At 35.3% G+C, this 16,916-nt stretch overlaps 1 long non-coding RNA gene across 1 annotated transcript in view; it reads left to right on the top strand.

The window, feature by feature from the left end:
- Positions 1-3,788: 3,788 nt before the first annotated feature.
- The window catches only part of LOC132426695 (uncharacterized), a 366,621-nt gene continuing 353,493 nt past the window's right edge, over positions 3,789-16,916 (top strand). The window contains exon 1 of the long non-coding RNA XR_009519754.1: positions 3,789-3,810. This is a non-coding gene — a long non-coding RNA (uncharacterized lncRNA). The remainder of the gene's footprint in view (positions 3,811-16,916) is intronic.

Below are 16,916 nucleotides of genomic sequence, written 5' to 3'. Positions count from 1 at the left end.
GAAGAATGGTAAAATTGTCTACCTTCTCATTTAAAACAGAGATTTTCAGACTTCCTCTTAAACACTTTTAAGGGTAGAGGTGTAAATTCCTAACTAGATGGTATTTATACCTAGAAATATACACAGTAGAGGAATATATTTTCCCTCTAAAATAGCATTGAAGGTCCAGGAAGACTGTTATTTTTTTCCCCTTGTTTTCAAATACTCCTTAAACCTAAAGCATATTCTTACTTCACTTTGAATTTAAACTGTTGCTTATCCTTGGTGATCATTGTACTCATTGTCTAAAGAAGGGAATAAAACAATGATTCTTTTATCAGTTATATTTGCATATCTCTCACCTTGAAGTTCAAGTCACTTTTGTTTGAATAGGGATTAAATCAGTACTGGTTGTATTTTAAAAATATTAATCCATGTAAAATTAGTTTTATAGCATGTTCATTGACCTCTTTAACATTTTTCTCTCTTCACCACTATATCCTCCTCTTACTAATATTTTCTCTCATTTTTTAGATAACAATAACAGCTATCATTTAATCCCTCACTAAGTGCTGGGGATTGTGCTAAATTCACTGTACTTTAATCCCCACATCAATCAAACGCTGTACTTAGAGCCATTGTCTGCTTTAGTATTGCATACGCACTTGGGATTCACCTATAATATACACTCATCTCATTACAGAAAGAGACTATAATTAAGGCAAACAGTATCACATAGTGAAAAGGGAACTGACATTTCACAGTACTCATGTGATCTTGGACAAAAAACACATAAGTTTTGTGCGCCTAAGGTAAAAAGTTCTGTGCATGTTTTCCCAGGTTGACACTCAGGATTTTACTAGGTACATTGCCTGTTATAGGTATGATTTTAGTGAAAATCCTGAGCATGTGGGCAGATTCTTTTTTATTTTTATACATGGCTTGTGCTATCTTGTGTCTACTAAATATTTGCAAATACACATTCATCAAGTCCCCATTTCTTGTGTGCTAGACATTATTACTTACCTCAAATCGTGTTCCTCACTCAAAGCGCTAAAGGCATATTTACCCAAATTCTTTGTTCTGAGTGTTGTTCCAGCTCAGCTTGAGCCACATCCACCAATTCTTATGAAACTGATTTTTCACACTTTTCCTCTCCTTCCTGTGAACAATATTTACTCTATTACTCATATCTTTCTGCTACTTTCCCAAATCATTTTGGTGTAAAGGATTTCAAGTTAAGATGAACGAGCCACATGATCTAGGACCACATACGGACCCGGCTGCTTATCTTATTCATTACCATTTGATCCAGCATGTGACCTGTATCAAAGATCAGATTATTGGCCCCGTTATTATAACCATTGATTTAACTTTTAGGAATTATAGCTTTTTTTCTTTTCCTTCAGTTTTCCATGAAGAACCCAGCAAACTCTGAAGGAATTTCTCTCCAGACAGTTATACTCCTTCAACTCCCACCAAAAGAAACACACACAGACACATATACTTTTATGGGTTTTATCAACACTTTTCCCCCACCTTCTTTCTCCACTACCTTATCTGCCCCAAACTCTGTTTTCTTTTTTCTTTTTTTCATTTAGCAAAATAATCTCTCTCTAATCCTTTATAGCTGGTTGCTTCTTTTGCATTTATACCATTTACTTTGCCACTATAGTTTATTTTTCATCTTTCTTAAACAATATTTAGTCTTAACTAAAATTGTCTTCTTCCAGCAACATTAGGAAATTCTGATGTGTGGGTTAGAGATACAATACACATTCCTATTTCATATCTAATCTTTAATGTGATCATAAAAAAATGACTTGTGATTTTTAGGATCATCCCCCTACCCCATGGAAATATTAAAATGTAAGTTTCAAGTAACTAGATAATAGATTTTATGTGATAATTTTCACATTCCATATATATTTGTAATTATTAAACACTTTAGACATTAAAAAGCATTTTCAGTGAATTAATGATATAAAACTTAAAATTCATAATTAGTTGGAAATAGCACTTCAGTTTATGGAACATGCAACTTCCAATTTAGGGTTTTTATGCTGTAACATATAATATATGACAATGGCAACTGTCTGCAAAGTGTGACATTGTATATATCTTATTGATTTAATGAGATAGCCATATGAAAACACCTATGAAAACACCATATGAAAACACCTAGCACTTATCACAGTGAGCCTTCAATAAAAGTTCAGGGTTGTTTATTGTAGAATTATGGATAACAAAATGAGATCAAGGCAAACAATTATGAATACAGAGTTAGAATATGATGAGGTATTGGATTAGCTGATGTATTTTCAGGAAAGCAGGATAGTTCTGCAATACATCCAGAAATTCATAAAATGCTATCCAGCCATTCTTGGCATTTCAGTATTTTTTGCCTAGTGTCCCATTATTGTGAACTTTAGAGTATTCTTTTTCTTGCCAAAAGTGGTTAACATTTTCTTTCAAAGTTTGTTTCTCCGTAATGTAAATGTAGCTTCTGATGTCTTTCTGGAATCTAATGGGACATGTTATCCACTGTACAGAATTTATTTGGCTGGAAAGCATCTTTTCTTCAAAGTGAGTTCTAATACTCAAGAATAGAAAAAAGAAACAAAGAAGCACATAGTGATGGAACTAGTAAAAAAAATATTATATATATATATATACTATGTATTATATATAAATACATATATATTTATATAAACATATAAGTATTTAGTATATATATATTTAGTATCTTTATATACTAAATAGATACAGTTAGTTACTGATAGCAGTTTTTAGAAACACTGAGTTGGTAAAGTAATTCAGATGAATCTGGCCTTTAAAGCATGAACTTTATATGATCCCTCTTGCAATAGGTTAATAAGATGCTCATTTATTTCTATTCTAATGTGCCACACTTGCCTTGACAAAGTTATACTTCTCAGTTAGGAGCACGATTTCCTCACTATCTGTGTTCCTAACCTCATCTTCTTTGCCACTTAATGGATTAAAGGTTTTCAGAAAGAGGTGGGACATGAGGCACAGATGTCCATGGTGCTGCTTCGTTGAGATTTGTGCCTGAATTTCAACAGTATATGCATGAGGCTGGGATTGAGGGAGATGTAGGAGAGGGATAGAATACAGTCCCATTCTATATAAATAGTATTATTAATTTTTTTTTACTGTGTATAGTATATATTGTCTAGAAGTAGAAGCCACCTAAATACCTACGTATTGCATATCAACTTATCAAATTGATGACTATTATTTTCCACATTTTATGAATCTTCTCCAGGAAAATTATGGGAAATAAAGTAAGAATACTTGTTTAAATCTAGTAAAGAGGTCAATAGTAAAAGAAACAAGGAGCCAACACCCCCTATTACTTATAACTCAGTGTTAAGATGAGAAAAATATTTTTGTTGGTAATGTGTATATAATAAGAAAACATTTCAATTACAAATGTTTTAATTTTCTTAGTACAACTGCCTTTCCCGGTAAAATAACATGGGATTGAATGGTTTTCTTCTTTTGTAGTAGTTCATAATCTGGAGCCTATTTGGTGCCTTGTAAGTCCCAGAAATTTTCATTTCTATTTTGTGCATTTGACAAAATCTATAATAACAGCAACATATAGGGAGTTAATTTTTAAATGGCAATGAGGAGTGATAATAAACATTTCATAGCTAATCAGCATCATGCTACAGAGACATAGATTGGTCTAAATGTCCTCTTTCACCTTCCTTTTATTTATAGGAATTGAAGACTGCCACTGGAAAGCTGCATCATGAGCTGCTTGGGCTTCTAAAGTGTCCAGTGGATTTTTAATTACATAAGGTAAATACTGACTTTATTTTAATTGTATTTTCAGGATGTAATGAAATACCATTTTTTGTCTTAAGACATCTTCTTTATATCAAGAAGGAAGTTAATTTTCTTTTATTTGGTCATATATTTAATTAAGTAGTTCCTCTGGTTTGTTAGCTCCAAAGTGACTGGGGGAAGTTATTGGCATATTGACAACCCACTGCTGGGCTTATGCATTTCCATCTGTAAAAGTATCTCATATATTATATTGTTTCAGACATATATTAATATGTTTCAGACAGTCTGTACACTGTTCTTGTTTGCTTAAAGTCATTTTGTCCCTTTAAACACCATGTTGGCATGCTCAAATATTACACATAAAGTTTAATGGCTAAAGATATTTTCTTTATTAATACTTATGACTTAGGTAGTCGTGTTGGAGGTAGATTATTATTAATTTGAAGTGGGAGCTGAGTTACATCTGGGCTTTTTTTTTTTTCCATTAGTTCTGGAGGGTAACACATTTGCTCACTCTGTAATTTAAAAAATTACAGCTACAAGAATAGAAATTACTTCAGTGGCTTGAGTGTGTATGGCGTGGATGACTTTCTTTTCCTTGGAAGGTATTATTAGTTTTCCTACTTTCTCTTTCTCTACTAGTGGTCCTTTACCAAGCATCGCAACAAGGTTTTTATTATTTTTAAAATTTTTTTGTTTTCAGTTGTTAGAGAGTAAATTAAAGCATTTGCAATTACTGTTTTCCTTTTACCACCTAAAATTACAGAGAAAGGAATTAGGATTCCAGGGATGCCTAGGAAGACAAGACTTGGCTAGTAACTGTTAAGAAATCCTCATTTAATGCAACTAAAGGCAGACATATGGGGCTACTCACTTGTGTCCTCATGAAGACCAAGAAATGAAGCAAAGAACATATTCTTCTGAAAAATGTGTTTCCTAGAAAGGGAATATGCCAGCTTCCAGCACTGTTTCACATGCCTATCAGACAAACAATAATAGCAAAGAAGGAATGACTTGTATGTAAATAGTCTACCTAGGTACAAGTGGTGGATACACACACACACCAACACACACACGCGCTCGTCAGTCTAGGATGGTGTTTTGGGATCCAAAGGAATTCACACTCTCTATGCATAGAAATATAGATTTTAAATGAAAAAAAGAAATACATTTCAAGGCATAATAGGAGAGAAATTAAATATACACAAAATATACTAAATTGGTCGAATTTTAAAAATAAAGGCATCATTGATAAAATTTAAATCATGAACTGCATGATGAACCATATGGCTCACATTTTTCAAGGGTCTCCATTATGTTAACTTGGATGAGATAATAGGGAAAGAATGAGCAGTCATGTGAAGAGAATTAGGGGAAACTGCTCATTTGCACAGCACAAAACTGTCTATCATCCACAGGGCTCTTCCAATCAAAGAGAATATTTAATGGCACTTAAAATATGATAAATTTGACGTGATTTGAAGACACTGTGAAATATAATTGTTTCTTTGAATATTTCATAGTATAGTCTTTCATAGTTCCCTTAGCCAGTTTAAGAAATCCTGGTAAATTAACCTCTTTTTCCTGATTGAATTTATGTGAAATTATACAGTCTATCCCTGCTTGTGAACTCAAAGAACACTGGCTGTCTTCAGATTTTTGGATAATAGATGGAAGGTGGTTTTATTTTTATCAGCAAAAAATGAAATATACACTATTAATTTATTAAATGACTAGAGGTTATTTTGAAAATTAATTTCATTTAATTTTGATGGGGTTTTTAAAAAACATCAAAACCATATGGAAATTTGTCTGCACCGAGAACTTTCATTTTAACAAAAGTTTAAGGCATATAACATAAACAGAGCCCCTATCTTCTATTTAGATTCTTGTTCTAACAATTAAGCTTATTTTCACTTCCATTTTCAGCCCCTTCCTCCCAAACACTGGCTCTTTCTCCTTTGTCCACACAGTCAAGTCTTCATCTAAAGTGACAAAAGGAGATTTTAACTGTGTCCCCCTCACTCCCACTATATGTCTATTTTTTATTGCTAATGTTTATTTCCTCAAAACCTTAGGTGAGGTTTTAAAATTTATGTTCTCCATTCTACATACCAGAATGTATGTGTGTGTGTGTGTAGGTATACATTTAAATCATTATTAGTTGAGTGAGCTAAACTGTGAATATAGCAGGGACATGCTGTACAAAGAAACATATTCAAGTTTAGAAAGTATATGTCTCCAGTGTGTTGGACAGCGTGCAATTAGAATGTGGATGACATTAACAGGCATATTGAACTGAGAAGGGGCTATAACATAGGTTAGCAGTCGGAATAGAAGACTCCCAAAACTGAGAATTGAATCCACAAGGTGAAGAAGGACAGTGATAAACTCAAAGATAATTACCCAGAACAAACATGATAATGAAGTAATCTGAAGATTTGAAAGAATTATGTATGCCTTGTTTTAAGAAGATAAGACTTACAAGTGCTAGAGATGATAATTCACTAAGTATTTGAATTGATGGCAGATGGAAGGGAGGGTAACACCTGTATAGCTGTGACTCAGAGAGGTTCTGGGACATTTGTGTGTAAAGTGATCAGATGGGGAAAAGATTTTTAAAATAATACTATCTGGGTTTAGTTTAAGTAAACAAAAAACAAAGAAAAAATGTAAAAATTAGAATTTCTCCCCAAACATAATGGGCTGCTGCATAAGGGCTGAGAGTCCTGACTCTAGAGATGTCACCTGGTGTGGTTGGCTTGCCAGCCGCTTCTCACCAGGAATACATGATTCAGTCAGCATTGCAAGAGATGACACTTTGCATCTTCTACATTACTCTATCATTCTTTGATGGCCTTTTATGTGGAGAAGTATCCTTTACATATGTCATTAGACCATGTATTTAATACTAAGTGTAGCTGATTTAAAATACTGTATTAGTTTTAGGTGTACAGCATAGTGATTCAGTATTTTTGCAGATTATATTCCATTATAGCTTACTACAAGACAATGGGTATAATTCCCTGTGCTATACAGTATATAGTTGTTTGTATCTATTAATCCCATATCCCTACTTTGTTCCTCTCTCCTTTCCTCTCCCTTTTGGTAACCACAAGTTGGTTTTCTGTCAGTGAGTCTGTTTCTGTTTTGTATATACATTCACTTGTGTTATTTTTTAGACTCCACATGTAAGTGATGTTGTATAGTATTTGCCTTTCTCTAACTTATTTCACTAAGCATAATATTCTCTGGGTCCACCCATGTTGCTGCAAATGGCAGTATTTCATTCTTTTTATGGCTGAGTAATATTCCATTATATATATATGGTATATGTGTATATGTGTACACACACACACACACACACACACACACACACACACACACATATATACATATATATGCCATTTCTTCTTAATTCAATCACACTTGGGATGCTTTCATGTCTTTGCTATTATAAATAGTGCTGCTATGAATGTTGGGGTACATGTATCTTTTTGAATTAGTGTTTTCATTTCTTCCTGGTATATACTCAGGAGTGGAATTGCTGGGTCATATGGTAGTTCTATCTTTTAGTTTTTTAAGGAACTCCATACTGTTTTCCTTAGGGCTGCACCAATTTACATTCCCACCAGCAGTGTATGAGTGTTCCCTTTTCTCCACATCCTCTCCAAAATTTATTTGTAGACTTTTAGATAATGGCCATCCTGACAGGTGTGAAATGATACTTTATTGTGGTTTTGATTTGCATCTATCTAATAATTAGCATAGTTGAGCATCTTTTTCATGTGCCTGTTAGCCATCTGTGTCTTCTTTGGGAAAATGTGTGTTCAAGTCTGCTCATTTTTTGATTGGATTGTTTGTTTTTTTGATATTGAGTAGTGTGAGCTGTTTGTATATTTTGGATATTAATTCCTTGTCAGTCACATCATTTGCAAATATTTTCTTCCCATCTATATGTTGGCTTTTGATTCTGTTGATGGTTTTCTTTGCTGTGCAAAGCTTTTAAGTTTAATTAGGTCCCATTTGTTTATTTTTGCTATTATTACTTTTGCCTTGGGAGACTGATCCAAGAAAATATTGCTATGATTTATGTCAGAGTGGGTTTTGTTTTTGCCTATGTTCTCTTCTAGGAGTTTTATGGTATTGTGTTTTACATTTACACACTAAACCATTTTAATGGTTTACATTAAAATGGTTTACATTTAAACCATTTTAATTATATTTTTGTATATGGTGTGACGGAATGTTCTAATTTCATTGTTTCACATGTGGCTGTCCAGCTTTCCCATCATCACTTGTTGACTGTGTTTTCTTTACTGCATATTCTTGCCTCGTTTATTATAGATTAATTGACCATAGGTGTGTGGGTTTACTTCTGGACTCTCTATTCTGTTCCATTGATCTATATGTCTGTTTTGGTTTGTTTTTTCTGTTTGTTTGTTTTTGCCAATACCACACTATTTTGATTACTGTAGCTTTGTAGTATAGTCTTACATCTGAGAGGGTTATACCTCCAGCTTTGTTCTCTTTTCTTAGGATTGCTTTGGCAATTCTGGATCTTTTGTGGTTCCCTGTAAATTTTGGAATTATTTCTTCTATTTCTGTTAAAAATGACCTGGGTATTCTCATAGGGATTGCATTAAATCTGTAGATTGCTTTGGGTAGTATGACCATATTAATAGTATTGATTATTCCAATACAAGAGCATAGTATATCTTTTCATTTTTTAAAATCATCTTGTTTCCTTCATCAGTGTTTTATAATTTTCAGCATATAGACCTTTCACTTCCTTCATGAAGTTTAATCCTAGACTTTTTTTGTAACAATTTTAAACAGGATTTTTTTTTTTAGTTTCTCACTCTGATATATCTTTATTAGTGTGTAGAAACACAACAGATTTGTGTGTATTAATCTTGTATCCTGCAACCTTGCTTAATTCATTTATTAGTTCTACTAGTTTTGGGGTGGAGACTGTAGGGTTCTCTATATAGAGTATCATGTCATATACAAATAGTAATAGTTTTACACCTTCCCCTCCAATTTGGATACCTTTTATTTCTTTTTCTTATTTGATTGCTGTGTCTAGGACTTCCAATACTATGTTAAATAGAAGTGGTAAGAGTAGGCATCTTTGTCTCTTCTTGAATTTATTGGGAAAGCTTTCATCTTTTCCCCACTGAGTATTATGTTGGCTGTGGGCTTGTCATAAATGGCCTTTTTTATGTTGAAATATGCTCCCTCTATACACACTTTGATGAGAGTTTTTATCATGAATGGATGTTGAATTTTGTCAAATGCTTTTTCTGCATCTATTGAGATGATCATGTGGTTTTTCTCTTTCCTTTTGTTGATATGGTGTATCACATTTATTGATTTTTGTGTGTTGAACCATCCTTGTAACCCTGGAATAAATCCAACTTGGTCATGTTTTATGATCCATGTTATATATTGTTGGATTAGGTTGCTAATGTTTTCTTAATTTAGGATGATTTTTATATAAATAAATTTTGTTTGGAAAAAATGTAGAATTTCCTCAGGGATTTTTGCCTGAGGCTTGTCTCCCAATTGTAGTAGCACAGCTTGGAGGGTATAGTCTTGATCTGGAAGTACTTTAATGACTACTTTTTCCCATGAAGAGGGTGGAAGGTTTGGCTGTATCACCTTGAAGAAAGTGAAGTGAACAGACTGTCTTGGATGTAGTCAGAGCTGAATTCGAGAGAGAAATTCAGGGGTATACGGGTTGAAATGCTTAAGCCCTCATTTCCTTTCTGAGCATGTTGGGGTTTAATCTTTCTGGAATGATTCTATCTTAATTCCATCCCTAACTGGGATATTGACTTGAAGTCAACTTTTTACTCTGTTTTTAGTTCATCTGTATAAGAAGGCTAAGCAAATGACCCCCAAGATTCTTTATAGCTACAAAAATCTGTGAATTTCATCTATGTGACATGTTTCCAGTAGTGAAGCAGAATGTTTTAGTGGTTACAGTCTCAGGCCCAGTACAGCATTCCTGGGTTCCCACTTACTGCATCTGTCACCTTGGTAATTTAGGGCAGGTCTCTGGGGCTTTGTTTACTAGTCTGTGAAAAGAGGATGGTGAAACTACTGCTCATGGTATGATATTGTTATTGAGGTTCATGTATTAATCATGGGAAGAAAGAATGACTTAATGTCAACCATTGCTAACTACATGCTCTGCCATTTCACTGGCCTTGAATTACAGCCCAACAATTATTCAGTTACCTAGGAGTACATTTTATAGTATAGATTAAAGTTAAGTATTTTGTGCATGCTTTACTTATTATTTTTTAATAATTTAGGATTATGACTAAGACAAGATGTTGGCCTTTCAATAAGAAAGGACGTATTGGATAAGACCAGTTTTTCCTAAGGAAAGTCCAGATGTTGGCTATAGATATTCCCTTTTGTATTTCTCTGCATGGGTGCAATGGTAGCCTGTTCAAGTAAGTGTTCTGGTTTAGGTATTGAGAAGATGCCAAAATTATGCATGCTTTAAAACCTATGGATATGTCTTAATTTGGAACACCTAATGATTATGGTCTGTTACTCATCATACAGATATATACATCACATTTTCTGCCAGCCAGTATTAATCAGCAAAGTAGTGGCAAGAAATAATATTGAGGGAGGATTGCCTGAATGATATGAATATTTTTCATTCATGAATATAGCTTAAATTTTATCAGTGGATTAAATAAGACTATTAAAATCTTTGTGTTTACTCTATAGAAGTACTTTCATTGAACCACGGCTTGAATCAATACAATCGACTTACACTGATATGTGTTATAGATGTTAGAACCCCATGCTTACATTTATTGTAGTAATGTTATTTATGGTATGGTTTTTCGTCATCCTTTATAAAGTTTCTCCATTAAGGGACAAGGGAAGACAATACTTCCCTCCAGTCTCAGCACTCCAAAGGGTAGGGTTTCTCCCGGCAACTTGTTTATTTTTAACATCATTCCAGTAGATCATGTAATAGATTTATTTACAGGTACTTGTAGGGTGCTTGGAAGCTCAGGACCAAATCTGTTGCACGTGTCAGCAAGTAAATAGGATTGAATGATATATATATATATATGGTAATGAAGCATAACTGCTTTGGGAGCAGTCTAGGCATGGATTCCATCTCTTTTATTTGGACCTAGGGTAGATTTGGTCACGATGCCACCTTCTTTTTTTTTTCAGTGTTTATATTATGGTGCTGTGGTGAAAATTAAGTAAGATAATCACTTAATATATTAATACACATTCTTGCTAAGTGTTAGCTATTGTCAATAGTAAAATAAGAAGTTCCCAAGAAGCATCTCTTTTTCTGCCACCTTTCGTGGCTTACCAACACACACACACACACACACACACACACACACACACATTTATGCATGTATTCATTCAGTAAACATTTACTGAGTGTCTATTATGTTCACTTATTACTCCTATGTCTGAGTAAACAATACAGATAAGATCCTTGTTGTCATAGAGCTTATGTTCTAAATGGGTGTTGTAGGGTATGGAGTTCATTAACTATAAAAATAGGTGAAAGAAAATATTTGGTAATAATAAGTCCTAAGTTGGAAGTAAAACAAGTTAAGAGCCTGAGGAGCTACTTCAAATTGTGTGTCAGAAAAGGCCTCACTGTAGAGGTGACGTTTTCAGCAGGAGCATAAATGATAAGAATGAGCTACCTGTGCAAAATCTGCAGGAAGAGCTTTCAGAAAGAAAGAAGATCTAAGTCCCAAGAAGAGATAGTAGTCTAACCGGAGAGATTCCAAGGTGCTGTGGGATAGCCATCAATGAACATTTATGCATGTAGGCATGCGACTGCCTTATCTTCCTTTCACTCTGAAAGGCCGAGGTCTTCCTACATGGAGAAGCCCAGTCATCTTTCTTACTAACACACTCTTCTCCTTTCTATCTTACCTCCACGTGGTAAACTGACCGAGGGCTTACTCCCTAGGCAGCTAGCTCCCTCTTATCTGTATTTTCCTTTAAGACATCTGATCTGATCAGTGTCAGATATACAATTTGGGCTTGAATTTGGAGTGGAGTAGCAGAAATCTCTCAGGCTTCTAACCAAAGGCCTGGTTCCAACCCAGTTTATCACAGTTCTCCATCTTAGCATTTAGGTCCCAAACACTGTAATAAGAAAGTGGAACTTTGCCCAATTGCCAGTGTTCCTTTTAGACAGTTCCCTTAGGAATGACACAAAGAGTAGCCCCGTGGTCTGAGAAAGGAGTCCCATAGTCCTGGATTCCCCTAGCCATTAGCTACTTGTTTTCAAGTAGGTCGTAACTTTATCCCTAGCATTATTGAACCAGTTCCGTTTAAAAAATTGTCCTCACTTATTTTTACCTTACACCAAAAACAACTTAACCATCTCAAATCCTTTTAGGATTAAGCAGAACACAACACACTCTCTCAATGTAACTTCTTACTTCTGTTTGCTAAATACCTCGTATTACCTATCAGTGGCATTTTTGTTCCTTATGAATGTCACAGTCTCATCAATCTTAATAAGGAACTTAAATACCTCAGTCCTCTTTGTGATTATCAGTTCAGATATAATATCAGGTTGATTCTTCCAGGAATATTGGTCCACTCTTTGTGCTTATCTCAACCCTCTACTGGTCCTCATGCATCCCGTGGGCCCAATAGTTTGATCCCTTCATGACTCAACAGTTATCTTCAGTGCACAGCATACAGGGCAAGAGAAAGGAACTAAAATTAAAAATGACCTTTTAAAACATTTTACATTTTCTTTCTATACCCATATGTTGTCAATGATCAGTATTTTATTGGAAGAAGTGAAAGTATTAATAGCTGTTTTGGAGACTTGAAGAGGAGGACCTTATTTCAGTGTTTGATTTGCAACTTCTTCAAGGCCCTTCCCAGTACTTTGCTCAAAGTAAGAGTTGAGGTGCATCGAATCGGCTTTGCATTTGCTGCATGCCTTTCCCACAGGGCATGGGGGATAGCTAATCAAAATACAACTGCAAGTCACCATGCTTACAGCATCATCATTTTATCACCAGAAAAGAGGCTTGAAATGAATTTAAGTACCTGGGTTTTTTTGTCTGACAGATATAATTTCTGCCCTATATTTTCTCCTTATCCTCCCAGTTATGGAAGATAACAGGAAAAATAGTAAGTGTCCTGTGAACCCTTACACTTCTACCCTCAATATGTAAAGCTCTATTAGTAATTTTGTATTCCAACTCTGTGAAAACTGTTTTCCGAGGAAAAATGGATTTTCCTTCAGAATGTTGGAAATCAGAATCTTTGTCCACTGAGTGAGCTAAAGTTTAAATGATAATGGATCTCAGTAGAAACAGGAGAACATCATTTTTGTATCAAGATTCGTACAATTTCTATAACATTGCCGCGTGCCAAGCATTATTTTAAGCACTTTAAATTTACTTTATTAATCCGTGTAATAGCCTTATGAAAGGAAAATTATTGTTATCCCCATTCTGCAGATGAACAAACTGAGGGCTGAAGAAATTAAATAACTTGCCCAAGATCATACAACTGATAAATACAGTATGTGACCTAACAAGAGGCACTTACCAACAAAGGCGTACAACAAAAGACTATTTCTTGAGAGACTATAGGCCACAATGACAATAACGTAGTCATGAAAAATGCTTCTCTTGGTGCTCTCTCCTCAAAATTTCCTGTCAATTGATAAGTTACGTGAGGAGGAACGACTTTAGAGATTGATAAAAAAGTTTATAATATGAAGTTAAGTCTGTATCAAGAAAACTTTAGAGAAAGTAGTAGAAAGAAAGGCCTCAATTCCTCATGCTTGCAGACTAAGTAATTTTACCACCCAAGTCTAAATTTTCCCCTCAGAAAGAAAGTTGAGATTAATCTCAGCAAGTCTCTGGTAAACCTATTTACATTGGGCCTCCCTCTGGATTCTGATTACATTTTGCCCTACTGTTGTGTGACACCTAGCATCCTTGGAATCTTTTTATGACTCTGAGTGCATGCTCCACATGTAATTTACAATAGCATTTAAAAAATTGCAACACCTGGGCTTCCCTGGTGGCTCAGTGATTGAGAGTCCACCTGCCGATGCAGGGGACATGGGTTCGTGCCCCGGTCCGGGAAGATCCCACATGCCGCGGAGCGGCTGGGCCCGTGAGCCATGGCCGCTGAGCCTGCGCGTCCGGAGCCTGTGCTCCGCAACGGGAGAGGCCACAACAGTGAGAGGCCCGCGCACCGCAAAAAAAAAAAAAAAAAAAAAAAAAAAATTGCAACACCTAATTAATTCACCAATCAGCTCTCAGAGCCTGTGATCTTTTCCTAGTTCACTGTCGAGTTCCCTGTGGGAGAATCAGTATTCTGAGAGTGCCATTTCCATTATGCTGTGTGGTATTAGAGCAGAGCGCTAAGTTATGCAGCTCATTCATGGAGAATGTGCCATCCTCATGAGTGCCTTGATGACTTTGTTAAAAATACCTTCTGCCACCCTTGTTCTCATGAATACTCTGGCTCTGCAGTACAATCGGTTTTCACAGCGCCGTGAGTTAAGAGAAGGGAGATCAGCGTATCTCAACTTCAAACCTGTGCATTTTCCCTTGAGCTTTTCCATTTTATCCTTAAGAAACTTGATCCTGTTTGATTTTTTTTTACAGTAATGTATAATCCATCTTCTCAGGTTTGATCATTTTTAAAGACTTTCTTGTCTCAAATATTCCAAAATGGGGAATTTTATACACAACAGAAATAATCATGGCTCCCATCTCATAGGTTTACAAAATTATAACCGGGTAAATGCATATTATGAGTACTTTCAGAAAAAAAGAAACATAGGAAGGAAATAAATAATGCTTGTAGAATTGTAGAATCAGTTTATTTATGATTAATATCTGCTTTCATAATTGCATAATTGAGAGTTTTGCTGAGTAACAAACTACCCCCAAACTCACTTGCTTAACCCAGTGATCATTTAATTATTTCTCATAGGTCTGTGAGTCAGTGGGCAGTTGGGGGATCCTGGGCTCGACTGATTTCAGTTGAACTTGCTCAGACCCAGGAGGTCAGCTTTGTGTAGGCCAGGGCTGGCTAGTCTAGGATGGCTTCACTCACTTATTTGTACAGTTTTCTGACTGAGACAATAGGGTAACTGGGCCACTTGTCTCTCCTCACATAGTTGATTAGCTTGGACAAATTCACAGCGGATGCCGGGGTTTCAAGACAAAGAATAGAAGCATTCAAGACTTCTCCAGGCCGTATGCTTTTGCTGTTGGCCAAAACAAGTCACAAGTCCAGCCCAGATACAAGGGGTGGACAAATGGACTCCACCTCTTGATGACAGTAGCTGAAAAGTAACAATACAAAGGGTGTGGATACAAGCAGGAGTGAAAAACTGAGGCATTTTTGCAGTCTGCCATATTTAACTATCTAGCAGAGCTTAATGGTCATCTAGACGTGAGCCAGGTTTATTTTTTTTTAACATCTTTATTGGAGTATAATTGCTTTACAATGTTATGTTAGTTTCTGCTTTATAACAAAGTGAATCAGCTATACGTATACATATATCCCCATATCTCCTCTCTCTTGTGTCTCCCTCCCTCCCACCCTCCCTATCCCACCCCTCTAGGTGGTCACAGAGCACTGAGCTCATCTCCCTGTGCTATGTGGCTGCTTCCCACTAGCTATCTATTTTACATTTGGTAGTGTATATATGTACATGCCACTCTCTCACTTCGTCCCAGCTTACCCTTTCCCCTCCCAGTGTCCTCAAGTTCATTCTCTACGTCTGCATCTTTATTCCTGTCCTGCCCCTAGGTTCTTCAGAACCATTTTTTTTCTTTTAGATTCCATATATATGTGTTAGCATGCGGTATTTGTTTTTCTCTTTCTGACTTACTTCACTCTGTGTGACAGACTTAAGTCCATCCACCTCACTACAAATAAGTCAATTTCGTTTCTTTTTATGGCTGAATAATATTCTATTCTATGTATGTGCCACATCTTCTTTATCCATTCATCTGTCAATGGACACTTAGGTTGCTTCCATGTCCTGGCTATTGTAAATAGAGCCGCAATGAACATTGTAGTACATGACTCTCTTTGAATTATGGTTTTCTCAGGATATATGTCCAGTAGTGGGATTGCTGGGTTGTATGGTAGTTCTATTTTTAGTTTTCTAAGGAACCTCCATACTGTTCTCCACAATGGCTGTATCAATTTACTTTTTGCACTGTTTCTAATCAGGCTGGTTCCCCAATCAAAGATAGCTCTTGTCAATCTGACAGCACAACCTAGCATCAGAACAGTAATATAAAACATTCTATATGCATCCAGAATCTTTTATTTGTGATGTTCCCTCTTTGTTTATTGGTTTTATTGGATATTTAGAGATATGAAAAACATTAAAAATATGTATGAGGTGTAAATAAAACTATAAAATGCACAATGTTCTGCTCAGCATCCTGTGTAAGAAAATGTTAACAATATCCTGAAGTAAGGCCTATATTTTCCCCAATCGTCTCTTTCCTTGTCCCCTCAGAGATCACTGCTCTTCTGAATTTGTTTTTATCAGTCTTTTGATTTTTATTATGGCTTTGGGATAAATTTTTACCAGTGTATATTTGTTGTAGGACACGTATCTTAAACGTTTTTGATTTTACACAAATGAAATCATACTGCCTACTTGCCAGAGTTAGCCACTGTTTTGAATTTTAGCTAAGGTATTAAGACTATTTACACTAATTACAAATGCTAATATATTTTCTTATATCTTCAACATCATTTTGAGTTTTTTCCCTACTCACCCTTATGTTTCTTTGTCTATTTCTTAATTATTTTGAACTGATTAGCTATTCTCATTTATCTTTCCCTCTATTAGTTCAATACTTACATTCTCTTTTCTAGTCTTTAGTAATTACCTTAGAAATGTTATCGGGCATAAAGAAACTTACTAAAGTGTGAAGTTCAATCTTTACTCTGTTTCTCAACAATAAGTTTGGAATAACAACTACAATCAGTCTCCTTTCATTTTATATTCAATTTTCATGGATTTTAGTTCTATTTCAATTTTTAATCCAAATGACAGTTTTATTTTTGTTTCATATAGAGAA

Source organism: Delphinus delphis, chromosome 6, assembly GCF_949987515.2.
Source record: "Delphinus delphis chromosome 6, mDelDel1.2, whole genome shotgun sequence".
Classification (NCBI taxonomy): domain Eukaryota; kingdom Metazoa; phylum Chordata; class Mammalia; order Artiodactyla; family Delphinidae; genus Delphinus; species Delphinus delphis.
Note: the sequence above shows the minus strand (reverse complement) of the source record. Positions and strands in the feature narration are given on the sequence as shown.